A 14,806-nucleotide genomic window follows, 5' to 3' on the forward strand; every position below is an offset into this window, starting at 1 on the left:
TCCTTGTGCCGATGGAATGAGTTAGTTGGATAATGCCCATGGTGTCTAATGGTATAAACAGCTTCATGTACTCCTAGATAAGAAGTAAAAAGACAGAATTCATATTAGAACGTGTCTGTGAATGACCTGTTTGTATTCTGTCTCACTGAGTGAACATTGTAATCTGGGATTCTACTAACCCAGCCCTTTGTTTTGTTTTGTTTATTTGGCTGCCTAATTTTACAAAGGCTCCTGGTAGTATTAGTTTATCGTCATGAAATTGCTGTGAGATTAATGAGTGCATAAAGTGGGCCATATAAAAATCCTTTCTCCTGAGAATATTAACCAACAGGTCAGCGTGCCAAGCTTAAAAAACAGAGCTGGCCCCTCATCAGCTGTTTTGGATTATAATGCAGAAAGATGAACCGGTTCCCCCTGCTCCCCAAATATGAACTTGCTCACCAGCATCACAAGGTAGGGAAGACCATCCTTCCATTTCATGAGACTGAAGGTTACAGTTTTAATGATGCCTGTGGAGTTTTCAGCAGGGCCGAAAGAGATCAGAAAGTACCAAATGTGGGTAACCAGACTGTAAAAGATCACATTGCATAGTGTGTGTTGCTGGTTTTTAATGTCTCATTCACACTGAGATACCTGAATGCAAAATGTGACTAAAATATTTACAGTTATTACCATTATGGTTATTCAGCAAAATCAGTGGTGGTCTAGGGGGACAAGGCTGGTTTCCTAACAGTTCCTCTGGTGCCTCCTTCCCCAAACCTAAGACACTTCTGCCTTAGGGAGGTAGACACGAAAAATTTCACGGCATACAACAAAATGTACACCTCCCCAACAACACACCAATGTCTCAGCCTGAAAACAAAAGGTAGTGGATTTTCTGGATGCCATTTTCAGTCAGCTGTAGCTTCCACACCTCCAGGAATACCCTTAACTTTAGCTGCTCAAGATTCAGAGCCAATAGACGAACTTTGTTTGTTTTGGGAGCAAGAGGAAGGTTATCTGCAGCTTGCGTGAGGAGAGATACATGTGGACAGCCCTGTCAGGATGAGGCATTGGGCTTACTTTGACCTGGTATGTCTAGGTGCAGAATGATGAATTGCAATCACCGGCAGGCCTTTTAAATAAGAAAGGTGAAATCAGCTTCCAAGCTTTGCTGACATTTGTTAGCTGTAAAGGCAAGGTTCAGGTTGGACACTAGCAAGAAGGCTCCGTGTGATTTCTTAAGTGCCTTCTTCTTTTCAAGATGGGGCATCTTAAAGTAACAACGATTATTTCAGGGTCCTTTGGTCTCCTGCACCTACCTGCCATTATGGCCAATTACCCTATTTAATGATTACTCCAGTGAGAGATTTTACTTTCTTGGGCTCCATTATCACTGCAGATGGTGACAGCAGCCACGAAATTAAAAGATGCCTGCTTCTTGGGAGAAAATCTATGACAAACCTAGACAGCATCTTAAAAAGCAGAGACATCACATTGCCAACAAAGGTCCATATAGTAAAAGCTATGGTTTTCCCAGTAGTGTTGTATGGAAGTGAGAGCTGGACCATAAAGAAGGCTGATCGCCGAAGAATTGATGCTTTTGAATTACGGTGCTGGAGGAGACTCTTGAGAGTCCCATGGACTGCAAGAAGATAAAACGTATCCATTCTTAAGGAAATCAGCCCTGAGTGCTCACTGGAAGGACAGATCCTGGCCACCTCATGAGAAGAGAAGACTCCATGGAAAAGACCCTGATGTTGGGAAAGATGGAGGGCACAAGGAGAAGGGGACGACAGAAGACAAGATGGTTGGATAGTGTTCTCGAAGCTACCAGCATGAGTTTGACCAAACTGCGGAGGCAGTGAAAGACAGAAGTGCCTGGCTAGCTCTGGTCCATGGGGTCAGGAAGATTTGGACACGACTAAATAACAACAATGATTACTCCCCGCCCTGATACATCCGTCACCACATCAGTACACAGTAGGAGAAAAACCTGCTAGTAAACCCAATCAGCTGGTGAGCAAAACATATCTCTCAACGCCCCTCAAAAGGCAACCAGATACTGCGTGCCCTGCCAATAGGGTAGCTCAACCAAATGAAGAAGCCAGAAGAGGGGTGGAGTGGATTTAAGTAACCCATGCATCTGTAATAATAATAATAATAATAATAATAATAATAATAATAATAATAATTTATTTATACCCCACCCATCTGGCTGGGTTTCCCCAGCCACTCCGGGCAGCTTCCAACAAAATATTAAAATACAATAGTCTATTAAACATTAAAAGCTTCCCTAAACAGGGCTGCCTTCAGATGTCTTCTAAAAGCCTGGTAGTTGTTTTTCTCTTTGACATCTGTAAAGAAAAAGATGGCATTCTTTACATTTCCAACAGATATTTGTACCTGTCTTATACATTTTTGCTAACTTACTTGGTGTTAAATACCAACAGTACAGCATTTTCGTACAATTTTCTTTCTTGAAATTTATGGCTGAAAGAAAATCGCACCAATTCTCTGTTTAAATCCCTCTACAAGTCTACTAGGCGATCTCAGTCCATCACCTGGTATTCACTTTCCAAAGACATGCCCACCCTCCATTCTTGCCCTCCATATTGTGTCACAAAGCAGGAAAGCGAAAATACTTCATTTCTGACTCCATTTATTCCTTCAACAAAGAGAAAATAGCAATAGTGTCTGAATTAAATAGCTGGCTGAAAGTCTCCATCTAATGTCCTTCAGCCAATGTAATGAAATGTTCTTTAGCCAGCTGTTCAGCCTACTGAATAGCATGTGTATTACTGTTTCTAAAATGGGACTGCTAGCCCACAAGCAACAAAAACATGAAGCCACACTCCTTAAGTTACATACATCAGGGTATTTCCATTGCATTCCATAGGAAATTCTGGATGAAGAGATGTTTGAGGAGTGTAGCCTGGAAGTGATTAGAAAGGGAAAAGATAATTGAGTTCAACACAGCAGTATCTGTTAATTGAGAATATGTCTTGCATTAATGACTTTGTTACCAATAGTTTAAGAAAACCATACAAGGCAGATTATGAGGTTCTGGAGGTCATTTCTTGTAAAATTAGTCTATAAACGCCTACATATAGGCAAGTCGGATGGTGGAAAAATGACTGAGGATGAAAAGTAGGAAAAAATAAGTGCTTCAATAAAGGCTCTTAACATCTGCTTTTCTCTTCACAATAGATAAAGTCTGCACAAGTAAGTCCATTTTATTCAGTATAAGCCCTTACATATGAATAACCAGGGAAGCAGAGCTTTGACCATAGATATAGGTTTTCCTAAGGATCCAGATGGTGAGAGCAGCCACAAAATTAAAAGACACCTGCTTCTTGGGAGAAAAGCAATGACAAACCTAGACAGCATCTTAAAAAGTAGAGACATCACCTTGCTAACAAAGGTCCGTATAGTTAAAGCTATGGTTTTCCCAGTAGTGATGTATGTAGTGATGTAGTGATGTATGGAAGTGAAAGCTGGACCATAAAGAAGGCTGATCGCCGAAGAATTGATGCTTTTGAATTATGGTGCTGGAGGAGACTCTTGAGAGTCCCATGGACTGCAAGAAGATCAATCCGATCCATTCTGAAGGAAATCAGCCCTGAGTGCTCACTGGAAGGGCAGATCGTGAAGCTGAGGCTCCAATACTTTGGCCACCTCATGAGAAGAGAAGACTCCCTGGAAAAGACCCTGATGTTGGGAAAGATGGAGAGCACAAGGAGAAGGGGACGACAGAGGACGAGATGGTTGGATAGTGTTCTCGAAGCTACCAACATGAGTTTGACCAAACTGTGGGAGGCAGTGGAAGACAGAAGTGCCTGGCATGCTGTGGTCCATGGGGTCACGGAGAGTCGGACATGACTAAACGATTAAACAACAACAAGGATCCAGGGATTCTTTGTCTATATCTGCACTGAAAGTCAGTTTGGTCCATGAGATTGGGACTCCAGCTCCCATCAGATCCAGCCAGCATGGCTGATGATCAAGAATGCTGGGAGTTGGAGTCCAAGAATATCTGGAGGCCAGAACATTAGCCACCCCATGTGCTAGATCACTGTTTGTCAAACTCAGGTCTCCAGTTGTTTTGGGACTATCACTCTCATCATCCCTAGCTAGGATCCCTCATCATCTAGCTAGCAAGACTGCTGTCAAGGATAATGGGAACTGTAGTCTGAAAACAGCTGAAAACCCAAGTTTGAGAAACACTGTGCTAGATTGTATGCTGGCCTAGAATCTCTGCTGGATAGCCTTGAGAGCCTCAATATGAATCACTTCATCTTATTTTATTTATGTATATACCACCAACTCATTAAAATATCAAGGCTGTGTACAACAATGCATACGAGTACAACAGAGTGTAAAACACCAGAAAACAATTCAAAATAATAATTCAAACGATTAATTAAGTTTTAACAGCTGCATTCACCTGTCGACAAAAAAGTGCTCAAGAAACACCTGAATGTCAATAGCAAAGATGCCTGCCAAATCCCTGCTGGAAGAGTATTCCACAGCATGGGACTGGTGACCCTAAATGACTGCCTTTCAGCTGAAGGTAGTGATGGCATGGGGGGGGGCAACTCACAGCACTCTTCCAGATGGGCTCTGTATTGTGCATGGGTATAAGGGTTGAGGTGGTCCTGATCCTGTTGGGGAGGATAAGCATATAAAGGAATGATTCATGACCCACTTACCAATTTCTGCATGTATCAAAATTACTGAATATACCAAATGATAAAAAATTCCATAAATGTCCAGAAACTCTAAGTCACGCAGAAGCTCCTGGAGCACAGCGGCTTGAATTTTGAGAGTGGCAGTGTAAAAGGATTACAACACACTTATCCTTAATAAATATTCCCCAGGGATGGGGGTGTCGGAACTCCGTTCGGCCAAGCTACTCCTCCGGTCGCGTCCTCCAACGGTGATTAACGACCTAAGCCTTTGATGAGGCTCTAGGCACGTTCCCATTACACAGAGCATACAAACAGCAGCAGAAGGGTGAGAAATATGAGCTACATTGCTATGTTTTATTTCTACCTACGCAGACAGAAAAGAATATACATCCTCTCTCTGTGAAAGCAGACGACCAACTGGTACAAAGAAACAGGAAACCAGTAATATCAACATCCGTCTCCCGTCTCCCGTGAGACTTCCAACAGTTTGGAATGTCTGGAATGTAAACAGAGTCTTGTGACTCTAAGCACTGCACAGTGGCACAAATGGAAACCTAACAAGGGGAACCTCTTTCAACCCAAGGGCCACATTCTCTTCTGGGTAACCTTCTGAGGGCCACAAGCCAGAGGCCAAAGCAGGCAGAATAATGAATGCAACATTTACCTTTGCACAACAGGGTAATTTACACACTCACACACCCCTCTCTACCCTCCATCCAGGAAAGCAAGAAGCAATCAGGATTCAAGGGCACCTTCCAGCCAGACCAAAATACTCAAGGAGGGTGTGAAGCAAGACCAGTGAGGGATGTCAACTGCGGAGAGAGGGGGTCTTGGCTGGGACCATATAGAGGCATGGCAAGCTGAATTTAAGCCCTGGGACTGAGATTCTTCACCTCTGATCTACACGGATCACCAGTTGCTTTGTGTACTCGCCTAAAGTACTGACTCAAAGTATCGGTCTAGGCCCTGCATAGCTGAAAGGACATGTTCCCTTTTGTTTCTCTTTGCATGATTTAAGATCATCTGAAGAAAGAGACCCCACAGTCTGAGAAGTGACGGATGAAAGGTGGCTGAGGTCCTTCTCAATGGTGATATCGGTCCTTTTCTTTTAGTAAAAGGCTAGACATTGAGTAGATTATGGATGTTTCAGTAGATGACTGTAATGCTATTAGACATTCTTTTTATTGCTTTTTTTACATATTGCCATGACTTTGTCCCCTTCCCCCACGACATATCTGTAGCTGTTTCAGTTGCAGGTTGCTTTGACGATTGTAAAGTATGATGAAAGGTCAGATTCTGTGAATTAACAGTCCTCTTAAGCACAGACCTTCCTGCCTCCTTTGTATTCTTCTCTTCCCTCTAGCATAGGCATGTAAGAATGTAGTGATTTCCATTCCAACATGGATTCATGACCATCAGTGCTGTTTCCATTCTGCTGCAGTTCTGTTGCTGCCAAATACTGTGTTATTCATCTTCCCGACTACTGTTTAACATGTTACAAGTTATGTAACTATATATGTAACTATATATGGTAACCCTAACTCAGCAGACCTCATGTCTCAGTAGGGATTTGAACCCTGGTCTCCCAAGTCTTAGTATGACTACACCACACTGGAATGTTCTGCATTACCTTCCTCCCCTCAAGCTATTATTTTGCACCCAGGTCCATATGACTGACCCTAGAGTTCAAATGAATAAAGCTAGGGGGAATAACATTAGTTGGAAAAATGGATCATCCAAGCCTGAAGTCTGCCCATCCCTGAATCAAGGTACCAAAAACTCCATAGTCAAGAGTCAGCAATGTAATAGATTTGTGCACTTGTTTACCATGATTTCTCTTCTGACAGGAGATCAAACCAAAGAATTATCCTGATTCCCTATGAGAGGAAAATATGAAAATATTATGAAATTGTGTAAAAGCCTGTCCTTGCTCTCCATCTAAAAGTTGATGGACACTGAGATGTTGGAAGCATTCAATGGATGTTTTTACTGTCATGCTTTGCTGTTTACCAGGTTTAATTATGTAGAAATTTGCCCTTCCGTACTTCTGATTGAAAGGCCTCACGGCAGTGGAAAATAATGACACACAGGGAAGGAAAACGGATACGTATGGCAACAATCAGGGTCAATTTACAGCAGCAGGAAGAAGTCATATTGTATTTCACTCAAAATGGGGGTAGTCAAGGACCTTGGGCAGCCTACCCTAAGAAGTGTTGAATGAATAAAGATTTGAAATGGCTGGTGAGGAGCAGCCTTATTTACAGATCATTTATACTTGTTTTTGAAAATCCTGCAACACAGTGGGCTGTTGTGCTTTCCACAAATAATGGTTTGTAGCACAAGGTGCTAACTGAGCAAAACGAATTCCGATGAAAAGAAATGATGGAGGACAGTATGTCAGAGATATAATGGGAGAAAAGCATGAAAATGTCTTTGGGTGATGAAGGAGCTGAAGGGCATAGTTGAAGCTGGCTGGAGACCTTTTGCTGCACGAGGCAAAGGATAAGAAAGTACCCCTCCCCATTCAATGCACAAAGGGTAGCCAGACTGGCAGCTAAAATTGCTTTCGACAGTGTAAATGGGGCAGTGTCTCCACCACAAAAGAGGGGAACAGCTTAAGGTACACTTCTCTGCCTCTCATCATCTGCTACTTGAGGCAGCTTCCTCACTCTCCCTAATCATAGAAGAGACCCGGATTGAGCATAATGTGCCTTTGTTATTTACCATATATTAAGGTTACCAGACATCCCCATTTCCCAGGGACAGTATCCGGATTTACAAATCAGTCCCCTGACAAAATCCTATCATTCCTACTGAAGTTGAAAAGTGTCCCCAAATTCACTGAAAAAAAATCAGGTAACCTTATCATATATATTGCTGCTTGGTTTTGGAGATGGATTATTATAGCTGTTCTCTGTCTTACTTCTTGTACTTTTATTATTAGACCTTACTATGTATTAAGGTAAAGGTAAAGGACCCCTGGACAGCTAAGTCCAGTCAAAGGCAACTATGAGGTGCATATAGTTTTGCATATAGTTTAATGGACAATTTCATGTTCTTGTATATGAATTAATATGAGATGTTTTCATTAGCTTATTGTTTATCATGATTTAAATTTTGTTGTGCCTTGCATATGTTAGTGTTTTATGTAAATATTTTGATATTATGAGCTTCCTTGCACATGGTTTGCTAGGAAAAGACAGCATACACACAAAAATTGTGATGACGATATATGTGCATTATATGTACTGTATGTGTTAGGGGAATGCACATTGTTTTTAACTTTGCAGCTTCACACTGGTCTTCGTTTCTGGTGCTGTCCAACCAGCATTACAGGCCCTGTCTATGTCCTCTGATAAACCACAGTACCGGGATTTCAAAGGCGGAATTGATGTCTGGGGGGAATTTCTGAAAGACAGACCTTAGGCAAGTCAATCTAAAAAGCACTTTTTCGTGTTCCTGTAAAAAATAAGCTCCATAATTTCAGTTTGTCTCAAAAAAGCTCAACAATATTGGGGTCTTCCTAAAAAAGACTTTTGGGGTGTCCTGCTTTTTATTTTTTGAAATATGGCAAGCCTACAGTTCTCCGATACAGGACTTACAGTGTAACCCTGCCTAGAAGCCTCATTCCACGCCCAAGAAGCATGGGGTGCCTTTGCCCATTGCCGCTGTGACCCATAGACTGCAGCAAAATACTGGGCAAGCTTTTGCCCAGGATCTTGTTTGTGTGGTGGGTTCTTGGGAAAGAAAAACTGTCCCATGTGACTATATGGAACTGGCGGAAATGACTGACAGAATCCGAGACCAGGGAGAAGAGTCGGTGGAAGAAGATTGGAAAAAATTTAAAGACTATTTACAGAAATATTGCAAAATTAATGAATGTTAGAATGATGTTGGAATGAAGCTAAGTGGTTTTAGCAGTAATGTTACAAGGAGTATGTAAAAAATGGATTGTTAACAGGTGAGAATGCAAAGTTATAATATATTAAGATAAAGGTTTAAGATAAAAACAAAGAGGGAAAGGATTTGCTGAATTAACTAACTGAACTGGAATACAAAAAAGGGAGGTGTGAGGAGGTCAGGGAAACAAGCAAATGAAAGATAAAACATGGAAAAATTGATTTGTTTTTAATTGTTTTTTATTTTTCTGTATTTTGTATCTTTTGTTTCTTTTTTCTTCTTTTTCTTCTTTTTGTAATCTTTTTTGAAACTTTAATAAATATCATTTTTTTTTAAAAAAGAAAAACTGTCCCATGAGCCCTTGCAAAGGGGAGGGGAAAGCCTATATAAGGCTGCTTCCTCTGAAGTTCAGGGCCATTTTGCCTCGAGAGCTTCCAACCCGCCCACCCTTGGGTTAGAGCCTTAACAGAGAAATATTGGGTCGCTGATTGGCAGGGCCAGAAAGGATTTCTTTCCCTCTCCACATGATTGGTGCTTGGTTGGTGTTTTGTTTTGTTTTTGTCTTTCCCTTGGTAAGATTATGGCCTTCGTTTGTTAGGCGTAGAACACTGTTCATATGAGGGTGGAAATGGCATACTCAACAGAGTATGGGGGGTCTCTATAAGGGGCCTGAGGGGAGGATTGACCACTGTAACCCCAAACTTGGGGTATCTGCCTGGAAGGAATTGTCATGCTGGTCGCTTGGCTTGCACCACAGCAGGGTTCAACACTGGCTGACTCCCATGGAACTCCCATGGTCCAAACCCAGCAGATCTATTCAATCAGCATGGGGCTTGCGGAATGATGAACTGATGCTGGGACCCAACACCATGCCAGCCCTTACCCTGCTTGCTGCTGCCAATAAAGATTTGCCTTGACAATCATGTTATTTTGCTGCTCTCATGAGTTACATAATGCGCCTGCCTGGGCAATGCTGCCTGCAGAGTTCTGGGTTTTGCTTTTGTTAAAAGGGAGCAATGTAGGATTTTCTCAAAATTTCAATGAAGCCAAATCCTGCTGCTACTCAGCTTTAATGAAAAATAGTCCAGACCTCTTTGGTGGCCCACAGGCAGCATTTGGGACAGCCTCATGGCTGGCAAAGCTTGTGGACCAAGAAACACAGAGATATATGAAAGCATGCATGTATTCTGTACAAAAGGTACAGAATAGCAAGGTGGCAGAGTCATCTGTAGCTTTGTGGAGGCCCTGATCCAAGAGAGGGCAGTGGTGATTATCAGCATTGTGCTTCTGCTCAGATGGTGGTAGGGAAGACACCCAATTACCCCAATTCACCACTAATAATAATAATAATAATAATAATAATAATAATAATAATAATAATAATATATTTATACCCTGCCCATCTGGCTGGGTTTCCCCAGCCACTCTGGGCGGCTTCCAACAGAATATTAAAATTCTGTCAAACATTTAAAGCTTCTCTAAACAGGGCTGCCTTCAGATGTTTTCTAAAAGTCTGGTAGTTGTTTTTCTCTTTGGTGGGAGTGCCACTACTGAGAAGGCCCTCTGCCTGGTTCCCTGTAACTTGGCTTCTCGCAGCAAGGGAACCGCCAGAAGGCCCTCGGTGCTGGACCTCATTCTTCAGGTTTCTCAGTTGTTTCATGCTATGCCCAAATAAACACATACTTCAGGTTCCAGTATGTTCCGTATGCAACAAACTCTTTGTTCCTCATTATAATGAGAACTGGGGTGTGTGTGTGTAGAGAAGGGTATAGTAAGTCTAAGCAGCACAGCAAAAACTCAGTGAATAAATCAGACTACCATATGGGGTGTAGTAGAAAAGGAGAATAAATAAGCAAACAGAGAATTAAACTAGTCTCGATTTGAACAAAAATAAGACAAAAGTGGGAGGAGGAAGAACGAAGCAAAAAGTCTAGTAAATTAAGGCAAACTGAAGAGACAGCAAAAAGAAGAAGGAACTTTACAATATAGCCGTTAAAGCTTTGTTTGTTGGTAAATGCCTGTAAAGTGATTAGAAAAAGTGGAGGATGGAGGTGCCCTCTGCCTGTAAGACTACAGGGAGCACAAGAAGTAAAACTTTGCAAAGTCAGAGAACCAAGTGCAGCAAACTTGTTTTATTTCCATCAACAGCCTCCCCTGCGAACACGGTGACTGGAGAGGGGAAAACCACAACAACTGGCTGAAAGCTGGAGCGGTCCATTAAAACAAGGGATCTGCTTCCCCACTTGAGGGGGGGGCATTTCCCCAGGCTTATGATTGGTTTCTCTTGCAAAGAAGCAAAACCCTACTGCAGCGTTCCAGCAGTTATTGAGGCACCATGATGGGTCCCTGATCCAACTTGCCCGAATTATTGCCATTGCGCTTTGATTAAGGGAAGTGGAGGAAGCACCTCAAATCCCCCCACCCTTGCTCACAGTCATTTACTTAGCAACAATGACTCTGAGCTCCTGCATGGCTGATTTCACAATTTCCATTATTTGCAGACAAACAATACAGGGAAGCTTTCCTCTTGCAGAGATGTTAGGGGTTTAGTGCAGGGTTTCCCCCCCCCCATCAACAAGCCAACAACTTCGAAGCATTTCGTTTAGAGTGATTTAGATCAACTAAGTCAGCACTATCACTCAGCCTCACTCATTTCCTCAAGCGCAAGAGATCTGTTCACAATCAAGGTCATCCAGACTGATGAAGGCTGTCTGTGCTGCTCCAATCTTCACAGACAGGATGCAATGTCAGCAGCTGTTGTGCAACTACATTTCACGACGCAGCAGATAAAGTCAATGCATTGGATAGACCATGGGTAGGCAAACCAAGGTCTGGGGGCTGGATCCAGCCTAATCGCCTTCTAAATCCAGCCCGCGGGTGGTCTGGGAATCAGTGTGTTTTTACATGAGTAGATGTGTGCTATGAGGTCCAGCGCCGAGGGCCTTCTGGCGGTTCCCTCATTGCGAGAAGCAAAGCTACAGGGAACCAGGCAGAGGGCCTTCTCGGTAGTGGCGCCCACCCTGTGGAACGCCCTTCCAGCAGATGTCAAAGCGATAAACAACTACTTGACATTCAGAAGACATCTTAAGGCAGCCCTGTTCAGGGAAGTTCTTAATGTGTGATATTTTACTGTATTTTTGGTTTTTATGGAAGCCGCCCAGAGTGGCTGGGGAGGCCCAGCCAGATGGGCGGGGTATAAATAATAAATTATTATTATTATTATTATTATTATTATTATTATTATTATTATTATTTAAAATGCATCTCTGGCTTATTTGTGGGGCGCAGGAATTGGTTCATCCCCTCCTCCCAAAAAATAATCCAGTCCCCCACAAGGTCAGAGGGACAGTGGACCGGCTCACTGCTGAAAAAGTTTGCTGACCCCTGGGATAGACCCAGCTGAAGTTGGGAGCTGATACAGTGTAGTGGCGAATAGACTAGCTATGAATCAAGGCCCTTAATAAGGATGGGCAAATCTCTCAAATTCCACCCCCCCCATGTTATATTCAATTATTCACAATGTCACATCAGCTTGTGATTATTATTATTAAAAAATTGAAAAAGTCCTTGTGAAAGTTAATTCATTTTAGTGCAAATTTCTAACTATGAACAGATTTTTGTATGCAATTTCCCCTAATACACACATTTTTGTAAGGCAATTTCCTCCAGTACAATGCTTTGTTTCCTGTTATTTTCACCAATACATGCATTTATATTAACACTTTACCCTAGCATATAGACTCTTGTATATATTACTTGACTGAAGGATTGCATTGCGATTTTTTGAGAATTTTCATTTAGCTTCACATATTGTTTTGGAAGGTCTGCTTACTTTGATCGGTGGGTGGTGTTATGGCCAGGAATTGGGCCCCACAGTAATCTGTGGGGCCAAATTCCTGGCCATAACACCACAAAGGGAACAAAGACTGACGCCCTCTTCATCACTTCTGGCCATGTTGCCAGGACTAGTCAGACCTCGCTGCCCAATCAGCGCTGGTGGGGCATGGCCACATGAAATTTAAGCAGCAACGCGGCCAGGAGCCCATTCTCTTGTGCCCTTCGCCAGATCTCCCACCCACCCTCTTTTATGCTTTGCTGTGATATGACCTTGCTATGGACAAATGTTGGCCGCCATATTTTTGGGGCAGGGCAGGAATTGTTTCCACTTGGCAAATTGGCTCCATCCACTTGGTTTTCGCCTAACTCGTAGCAATCGTCACAACTTTGTGAGGTTAGGCATTGGGTAAGCCTTTGTTTTGGATGGAGGGGAGGTTGTAGCCTACATCTGCCCCTCCTCAAAAAGGGTATCCTATTAAAGGGGTCCGGGGGAGTGGATTCTGTCAGATGCCCGGACGTGTGCTAGGGCCATACCACAACCCCAACAGGGACCTCTCAGGGTGCCCCTATTTGATATAAGTCATAGGGCTCCCCCTCTTGGTGGTCTACTCTTAGTTAGGCTCCCTGCAGAAGGGCGGGAGTCAAGATATAGCCTGGCTTCACCCAATGCCTAAGCCAAACCGCTCGCATCTACAACCAATAAAGTTGTGGCCTAAAAAGGTAAAGGTAAAGGACAGTTAAGTCCAGTCGTGAATGACTCTGGGGTTGCGGCATCTCAATTTACTGGCTGAGGGAGCCGGCATTTGTCCGCAGACAGTTTTTCCGGGTCATGTGGCCAGCATGACTAAACCGTTTCTTGTGAAACCAGAGCAGTGCATGGAAATGCCATTTACCTTCCTGCCGGATTAGTACATATTTATTTACTTGCACTTTGACGTGCTTTTGAACTGCTAGCTTGGCAGGAGCTGGGACCGAGCCACAGGAGCTCACCCCGTCGTGGAGATTCGAACCGTTGAGCTTCCAATCAGCAAGCCCTAGGCTCAGTGGTTTAGACCACAGTGCCACCCGCATCCGAACCCATAAATCAAAATTCACTTGTCTGTGTGTTTATTTATCCACTAGGGAATTGCAGGTCACGGGGCCTTGGCACTCAAAGGCAAATTAGGTAAGGTCACCTTTACATGCAAACTGAGTTCATTTTCTCTCCCATCCCTGGTCCCTAGTTTGAATCTCGCTTCAGCCATGAAGTCACTAGGTAGCCTTAGAAAAATCACTTTCCCTCAGCCTCCTATCTGCAATATGGAGGATACTTAATTATCCTGACTTACCTTGTTGTAAAGATTACAACTACACGATGGATTTTGTAATGGTTCTAGGGGTTGCTCGTGCGTAAGTTGCCGCCACTCCTGGCTAGGTTACCTGGTTGAACCCTTTCTGTCTGGACAGCCTCTCACTTCGTGGCTGTCTCAGTCGCTGGCAGAATCTGTCACTGGGCGTTTCTTGAACTTCTTCCAGCAAAGAAGTTCTTTGACACCAAGTCTCCTCCTACTCTCCCTGCACGGAAGTCTTCTGCGCAGGGAGGGTGTGGGCAGCGGAGGACCCGTACTCTATCCACTGGTCTCCGGCGAGGAGTCTTGGAGCCTCCTCTCCGATTCCCCCATCTGCCCTCCTACTCCACTGGTGTTACACTGATTTCCTTCCCCAGCAGATGGGCTGCCTCTCTCCCTACTGGGACCCTCTCCGGCATCCCTCTGGAGCATTTCCTCCACCTCTGGCTCCGATGGCAGTTCCCTGACAGATTTGAACTTCTTTGAACACTTGAAAGTGTTGTACAAATGTCAAGGATTATCCGCCCCCCCCCCCCACTAAATAGCAGTTACTCAACTTGAGGCGATAGATTCCAAACATGCATTTTGTGTGCCTGTACCTGGACAGACTGGGTAGAGCAGGACCTGTTTCAAACTATCTGGATTTAGCTTTTATGCAAAAATATAATTAAAATGGGGGCCCAAATCCAAAGCTCATGAAGAAAACCTCTATTTCTTAGTCAAATAATGTGACACCCTCCTCCTGGTGACTTCTTCCCCGGAATGAAGTGATAGTGACATTTTTATCTATGTATTTGAACTAGTTTTTTATCTCCTCCTCTCCATCTTTGCCAACATAACAATCTCATTGACATTCAGGAAGGAAGTTACGACTTGCTGGATTCTACAGGAGGTTCCTCTAATGATGTGAATGTGGTCAATCCAATTTTCTCTCAGAAACCGGATAATGCCTTGGAATGTCATTAGATTAAAATAATGCAAAGACTTAAACCTTTGAAAATGTCACCTATGTGCGTGTGCGGATGTGCAAGCATGGGTGTGTAATGAGAGGGCATTTTCCTTTTTTAGTTT

This window comes from Podarcis melisellensis (assembly GCF_964234715.1).
Source record: "Podarcis melisellensis genome assembly, chromosome: 2".
NCBI lineage: Eukaryota > Metazoa > Chordata > Lepidosauria > Squamata > Lacertidae > Podarcis > Podarcis melisellensis.